Raw genomic sequence first — 8,789 nt, forward strand, 5'->3', positions numbered from 1 at the left:
ACCACTCAACACAAAGTCAACATCATCACCATCAACATCATCACCACCACTACAAACTCAACACAAAGTCAACATCATCACCATGAACATCACCACCACCACTCAACACAAAGTTAACATCATCACCATCAACATCACCACCACCACTCCACACAAAGTCAACATCATCACCATCAACATCACCACCACCACTTCACACAAAGTCAACATCATCACCATCAACATCACCACTACCACTCTACACAAAGTAAACATCATCACCATCAACATCACCACCGCCACTCCACACAAAATCAACATCATCACCATCAACATCACCACCACCACTCAACAAAAAGTCAACATCATCACCATCAACATCACCACCACCACTCCACACAAAGTCAACATCACCATCAACATCACCACCACTCCAACTCAACACAAAGTCAACATCATCACCATCACCACCACCACTCCAACTCTACACGAAGTCAACATCATCACCATCAACATCACCACCACCACTCCACACAAAGCCAACATTATCAACATCACCACCACTCCAACTCAACACAAAGTCAACATCATCACCAACAACATCACCACCACCTTTCCAGCTCTACACGAAGTCAACATCATCACCATCAACATCACCACCACTCCAACTCAACACGAAGTCAACATCATCACCATCAACATCACCACCACTACTCTACACAAAGTAAACATCATCACCATCAACATCACCACCGCCACTCCACACAAAATCAACATCATCACCATCAACAACACCACCACCACTCCACACAAAGACAACATCACCATCAACATCACCACCACTCCAACTGAACAAAAAGTCAACATCATCACCATCACCACCACCACTCCAACTCTACACTAAGTCAACATCATCACCATCAACATCACCACCACCACTCAACACAAAGTTAACATCATCACCATTAAAATCACCACCACCACTCAACACAAAGTCAACATCATCACCATCAACATAATCACCACCACTACAAACTCAACACAAAGTCAACATCATCACCATGAACATCACCACCACCACTCAACACAAAGTTAACATCATCACCATCAACATCACCACCACCACTCCACACAAAGTCAACATCATCACCATTAACATCACCACCACCACTTCACACAAAGTCAACATCATCACCATCAACATCACCACTACCACTCTACACAAAGTAAACATCATCACCATCAACATCACCACCGCCACTCCACACAAAATCAACATCATCAACATCACCACCACCACTCAACAAAAAGTCAACATCATCACCATCAACATCACCACCACCACTCCACACAAAGTCAACATCACCATCAACATCACCACCACTCCAACTCAACACAAAGTCAACATCATGACCATCACCACCACCACTCCAACTCTACACGAAGTCAACATCATCACCATCAACATCACCACCACCACTCCACACAAAGTCAACAATATCAACATCACCACCACTCCAACTCAACACAAAGTCAACATCATCACCAACAACATCACCACCACCACTCCACACAAAGTCAACATCATCACCATCAACATTACCACCACCACTTCACACAAAGTTAACATAATCACCATCAACATTACCACCACCACTCCAACTCTACACAAAGTAAACATCATCACCATCAACATCACCACCACTCCAACTCAACACGAAGTCAACATCATCACCATCAACATCACCACCACCACTCTACACAAAGTAAACATCATCACCATCAACATCACCACCGCCACTCCACACAAAATCAACATCATCACCATCAACATCACCACCACCACTCAACAAAAAGTCAACATCATCACCATCAACATCACCACCACCACTCCACACAAAGACAACATCACCATCAACATCACCACCACTCCAACTCAACAAAAAGTCAACATCATCACCATCACCACCACCACTCCAACTCTACACTAAGTCAACATCATCACCATCAACATCACCACCACCACTCCACACAAAGTCAACATTATCACCAACAACATCACCACCACTCCAACTCAACACAAAGTCAACATCATCACCAAGAACATCACCATCACCTTTCCAGCTCTACACGAAGTCAACATCATCACCATCAACATCACCACCACCACCACTCCACACAAAGTCAACATCATCACCATCAACATTACCACCACCACTTCACACAAAGTTAACATCATCACCATCAACATCACCACCACTCCAACTCTACACAAAGTCAACATCATCACCATCAACATCACCACCACCGCTCTAACTCTACACAAAGTCAACATCATCACCATCAACATCACCACCACCACTCAACACAAAGTCAACATCATCACCAACAACATCACCACCAGTCCAACTCTACACGAAGTCAACATCATCACCATCAACATCACCACCACCACTCCACACAAAGACAACATCACCATCAACATCACCACCACTCCAACTCAACAAAAAGTCAACATCATCACCATCACCACCACCACTCCAACTCTACACTAAGTCAACATCATCACCATCAACATCACCACCACCACTCCACACAAAGTCAACATCATCAACATCACCACCACCACTTCACACAAAGTCAACATCATCACCATCAACATCACCACTACCACTCTACACAAAGTAAACATCATCACCATCAACATCACCACCGCCACTCCACACAAAATCAACATCATCACCATCAACATCACCACCACCACTCAACAAAAAGTCAACATCATCACCATCAACATCACCACCACCACTCCACACAAAGTCAACATCACCATCAACATCACCACCACTCCAACTCAACACAAAGTCAACATCATCACCATCACCACCACCACTCCAACTCTACACGAAGTCAACATCATCACCATCAACATCACCACCACCACTCCACACAAAGTCAACATTATCAACATCACCACCACTCCAACTCAACACAAAGTCAACATCATCACCAACAACATCACCACCACCTTTCCAGCTCTACACGAAGTCAACATCATCACCATCAACATCACCACCACCGCTCTAACTCTACACAAAGTCAACATCATCACCATCAACATCACCACCACCACTCAACACAAAGTCAACATCATCACCATCAACATCACCACCACCACTCAACACAAAGTCAACATCATCACCAACAACATCACCACCAGTCCAACTCTACACGAAGTCAACTTCATCACCATCAACATCACCACCACCACTCCACACAAAGACAACATCACCATCAACATCACCACCACTCCAACTCAACAAAAAGTCAACATCATCACCATCACCACCACCACTCCAACTCTACACTAAGTCAACATCATCACCATCAACATCACCACCACCACTCCACACAAAGTCAACATTATCACCAACAACATCACCACCACTCCAACTCAACACAAAGTCAACATCATCACCAAGAACATCACCATCACCTTTCCAGCTCTACACGAAGTCAACATCATCACCATCAACATCACCACCACCACTCCACACAAAGTCAACATCATCACCATCAACATTACCACCACCACTTCACACAAAGTTAACATCATCACCATCAACATCACCACCACTCCAACTCTACACAAAGTCAACATCATCACCATCAACATCACCACCACCGCTCTAACTCTACACAAAGTCAACATCATCACCATCAACATCACCACCACCACTCAACACAAAGTCAACATCATCACCATCAACATCACCACCACCACTCAACACAAAGTCAACATCATCACCAACAACATCACCACCAGTCCAACTCTACACGAAGTCAACATCATCACCATCAACATCACCACCACCACTCCACACAAAGACAACATCACCATCAACATCACCACCACTCCAACTCAACAAAAAGTCAACATCATCACCATCACCACCACCACTCCAACTCTACACTAAGTCAACATCATCACCATCAACATCACCACCACCACTCCACACAAAGTCAACATCATCAACATCACCACCACCACTTCACACAAAGTCAACATCATCACCATCAACATCACCACTACCACTCTACACAAAGTAAACATCATCACCATCAACATCACCACCGCCACTCCACACAAAATCAACATCATCACCATCAACATCACCACCACCACTCAACAAAAAGTCAACATCATCACCATCAACATCACCACCACCACTCCACACAAAGTCAACATCACCATCAACATCACCACCACTCCAACTCAACACAAAGTCAACATCATCACCATCACCACCACCACCACTCCAACTCTACACGAAGTCAACATCATCACCATCAACATCACCACCACCACTCCACACAAAGTCAACATTATCAACATCACCACCACTCCAACTCAACACAAAGTCAACATCATCACCAACAACATCACCACCACCTTTCCAGCTCTACACGAAGTCAACATCATCACCATCAACATCACCACCACCGCTCTAACTCTACACAAAGTCAACATCATCACCATCAACATCACCACCACCACTCAACACAAAGTCAACATCATCACCATCAACATCACCACCACCACTCAACACAAAGTCAACATCATCACCAACAACATCACCACCAGTCCAACTCTACACGAAGTCAACTTCATCACCATCAACATCACCACCACCACTCCACACAAAGACAACATCACCATCAACATCACCACCACTCCAACTCAACAAAAAGTCAACATCATCACCATCACCACCACCACTCCAACTCTACACTAAGTCAACATCATCACCATCAACATCACCACCACCACTCCACACAAAGTCAACATCATCAACATCACCACCACCACTTCACACAAAGTCAACATCATCACCATCAACATCACCACTACCACTCTACACAAAGTAAACATCATCACCATCAACATCACCACCGCCACTCCACACAAAATCAACATCATCACCATCAACATCACCACCACCACTCGACAAAAAGTTAACATCATCACCATCAACATCACCACCACCACTCCACACAAAGTCAACATCACCATCAACATCACCACCACTCCAACTCAACACAAAGTCAACATCATCACCATCACCACCACCACTCCAACTCTACACGAAGTCAACATCATCACCATCAACATCACCACCACCACTCCACACAAAGTCAACATTATCAACATCACCACCACTCCAACTCAACACAAAGTCAACATCATCACCAACAACATCACCACCACCTTTCCAGCTCTACACGAAGTCAACATCATCACCATCAACATCACCACCACTCCAACTCAACACGAAGTCAACATCATCACCATCCACATCACCACCACCACTCTACACAAAGTAAACATCATCACCATCAACATCACCACCGCCACTCCACACAAAATCAACATCATCACCATCAACATCACCACCACCACTCAACAAAAAGTCAACATCATCACCATCAACATCACCACCACCACTCCACACAAAGTCAACATCACCATCAACATCACCACCACTCCAACTCAACACAAAGTCAACATCATCACCATCACCACCACCACTCCAACTCTACACGAAGTCAACATCATCACCATCAACATCACCACCACCACTCCACACAAAGTCAACATTATCAACATCACCACCACTCCAACTCAACACAAAGTCAACATCATCACCAACAACATCACCACCACCTTTCCAGCTCTACACGAAGTCAACATCATCACCATCAACATCACCACCACTCCAACTCAACACGAAGTCAACATCATCACCATCCACATCACCACCACCACTCTACACAAAGTAAACATCATCACCATCAACATCACCACCGCCACTCCACACAAAATCAACATCATCACCATCAACATCACCACCACCACTCAACAAAAAGTCAACATCATCACCATCAACATCACCACCACCACTCCACACAAAGTCAACATCACCATCAACATCACCACCACTCCAACTCAACACAAAGTCAACATCATCACCATCACCACCACCACTCCAACTCTACACGAAGTCAACATCATCACCATCAACATCACCACCACCACTCCACACAAAGTCAACAATATCAACATCACCACCACTCCAACTCAACACAAAGTCAACATCATCACCAACAACATCACCACCACCACTCCACACAAAGTCAACATCATCACCATCAACATTACCACCACCACTTCACACAAAGTTAACATAATCACCATCAACATTACCACCACCACTCCAACTCTACACAAAGTAAACATCATCACCATCAACATCACCACCACTCCAACTCAACACGAAGTCAACATCATCACCATCAACATCACCACCACCACTCTACACAAAGTAAACATCATCACCATCAACATCACCACCGCCACTCCACACAAAATCAACATCATCACCATCAACATCACCACCACCACTCAACAAAAAGTCAACATCATCACCATCAACATCACCACCACCACTCCACACAAAGACAACATCACCATCAACATCACCACCACTCCAACTCAACAAAAAGTCAACATCATCACCATCACCACCACCACTCCAACTCTACACTATGTCAACATCATCACCATCAACATCACCACCACCACTCCACACAAAGTCAACATTATCACCAACAACATCACCACCACTCCAACTCAACACAAAGTCAACATCATCACCAAGAACATCACCATCACCTTTCCAGCTCTACACGAAGTCAACATCATCACCATCAACATCACCACCACCACCACTCCACACAAAGTCAACATCATCACCATCAACATTACCACCACCACTTCACACAAAGTTAACATCATCACCATCAACATCACCACCACTCCAACTCTACACAAAGTCAACATCATCACCATCAACATCACCACCACCGCTCTAACTCTACACAAAGTCAACATCATCACCATCAACATCACCACCACCACTCAACACAAAGTCAACATCATCACCATCAACATCACCACCACCACTCAACACAAAGTCAACATCATCACCAACAACATCACCACCAGTCCAACTCTACACGAAGTCAACATCATCACCATCAACATCACCACCACCACTCCACACAAAGACAACATCACCATCAACATCACCACCACTCCAACTCAACAAAAAGTCAACATCATCACCACCACCACTCCAACTCTACACTAAGTCAACATCATCACCATCAACATCACCACCACCACTCCACACGAAGTCAACATCATCAACATCACCACCACCACTTCACACAAAGTCAACATCATCACCATCAACATCACCACTACCACTCTACACAAAGTAAACATCATCACCATCAACATCACCACCGCCACTCCACACAAAATCAACATCATCACCATCAACATCACCACCACCACTCAACAAAAAGTCAACATCATCACCATCAACATCACCACCACCACTCCACACAAAGTCAACATCACCATCAACATCACCACCACTCCAACTCAACACAAAGTCAACATCATCACCATCACCACCACCACTCCAACTCTACACGAAGTCAACATCATCACCATCAACATCACCACCACCACTCCACACACAGTCAACATTATCAACATCACCACCACTCCAACTCAACACAAAGTCAACATCATCACCAACAACATCACCACCACCTTTCCAGCTCTACACGAAGTCAACATCATCACCATCAACATCACCACCACCGCTCTAACTCTACACAAAGTCAACATCATCACCATCAACATCACCACCACCACTCAACACAAAGTCAACATCATCACCATCAACATCACCACCACCACTCAACACAAAGTCAACATCATCACCAACAACATCACCACCAGTCCAACTCTACACGAAGTCAACTTCATCACCATCAACATCACCACCACCACTCCACACAAAGACAACATCACCATCAACATCACCACCACTCCAACTCAACAAAAAGTCAACATCATCACCATCACCACCACCACTCCAACTCTACACTAAGTCAACATCATCACCATCAACATCACCACCACCACTCCACACAAAGTCAACATCATCAACATCACCACCACCACTTCACACAAAGTCAACATCATCACCATCAACATCACCACTACCACTCTACACAAAGTAAACATCATCACCATCAACATCACCACCGCCACTCCACACAAAATCAACATCATCACCATCAACATCACCACCACCACTCAACAAAAAGTCAACATCATCACCATCAACATCACCACCACCACTCCACACAAAGTCAACATCACCATCAACATCACCACCACTCCAACTCAACACAAAGTCAACATCATCACCATCACCACCACCACTCCAACTCTACACGAAGTCAACATCATCACCATCAACATCACCACCACCACTCCACACAAAGTCAACATTATCAACATCACCACCACTCCAACTCAACACAAAGTCAACATCATCACCAACAACATCACCACCACCTTTCCAGCTCTACACGAAGTCAACATCATCACCATCAACATCACCACCACCGCTCTAACTCTACACAAAGTCAACATCATCACCATCAACATCACCACCACCACTCAACACAAAGTCAACATCATCACCATCAACATCACCACCACTCAACACAAAGTCAACATCATCACCAACAACATCACCACCAGTCCAACTCTACACGAAGTCAACTTCATCACCATCAACATCACCACCACCACTCCACACAAAGACAACATCACCATCAACATCACCACCACTCCAACTCTACAAAAAGTCAACATCATCACC

The sequence above is a fragment of the Petromyzon marinus genome, unplaced genomic scaffold, assembly GCF_048934315.1.
Source record: "Petromyzon marinus isolate PM22_M1 ecotype Great Lakes invasive population unplaced genomic scaffold, UKy_Petmar_22M1.pri1.0 PM_Scaffold_20, whole genome shotgun sequence".
In the NCBI taxonomy this organism is placed as follows: domain Eukaryota; kingdom Metazoa; phylum Chordata; class Hyperoartia; order Petromyzontiformes; family Petromyzontidae; genus Petromyzon; species Petromyzon marinus.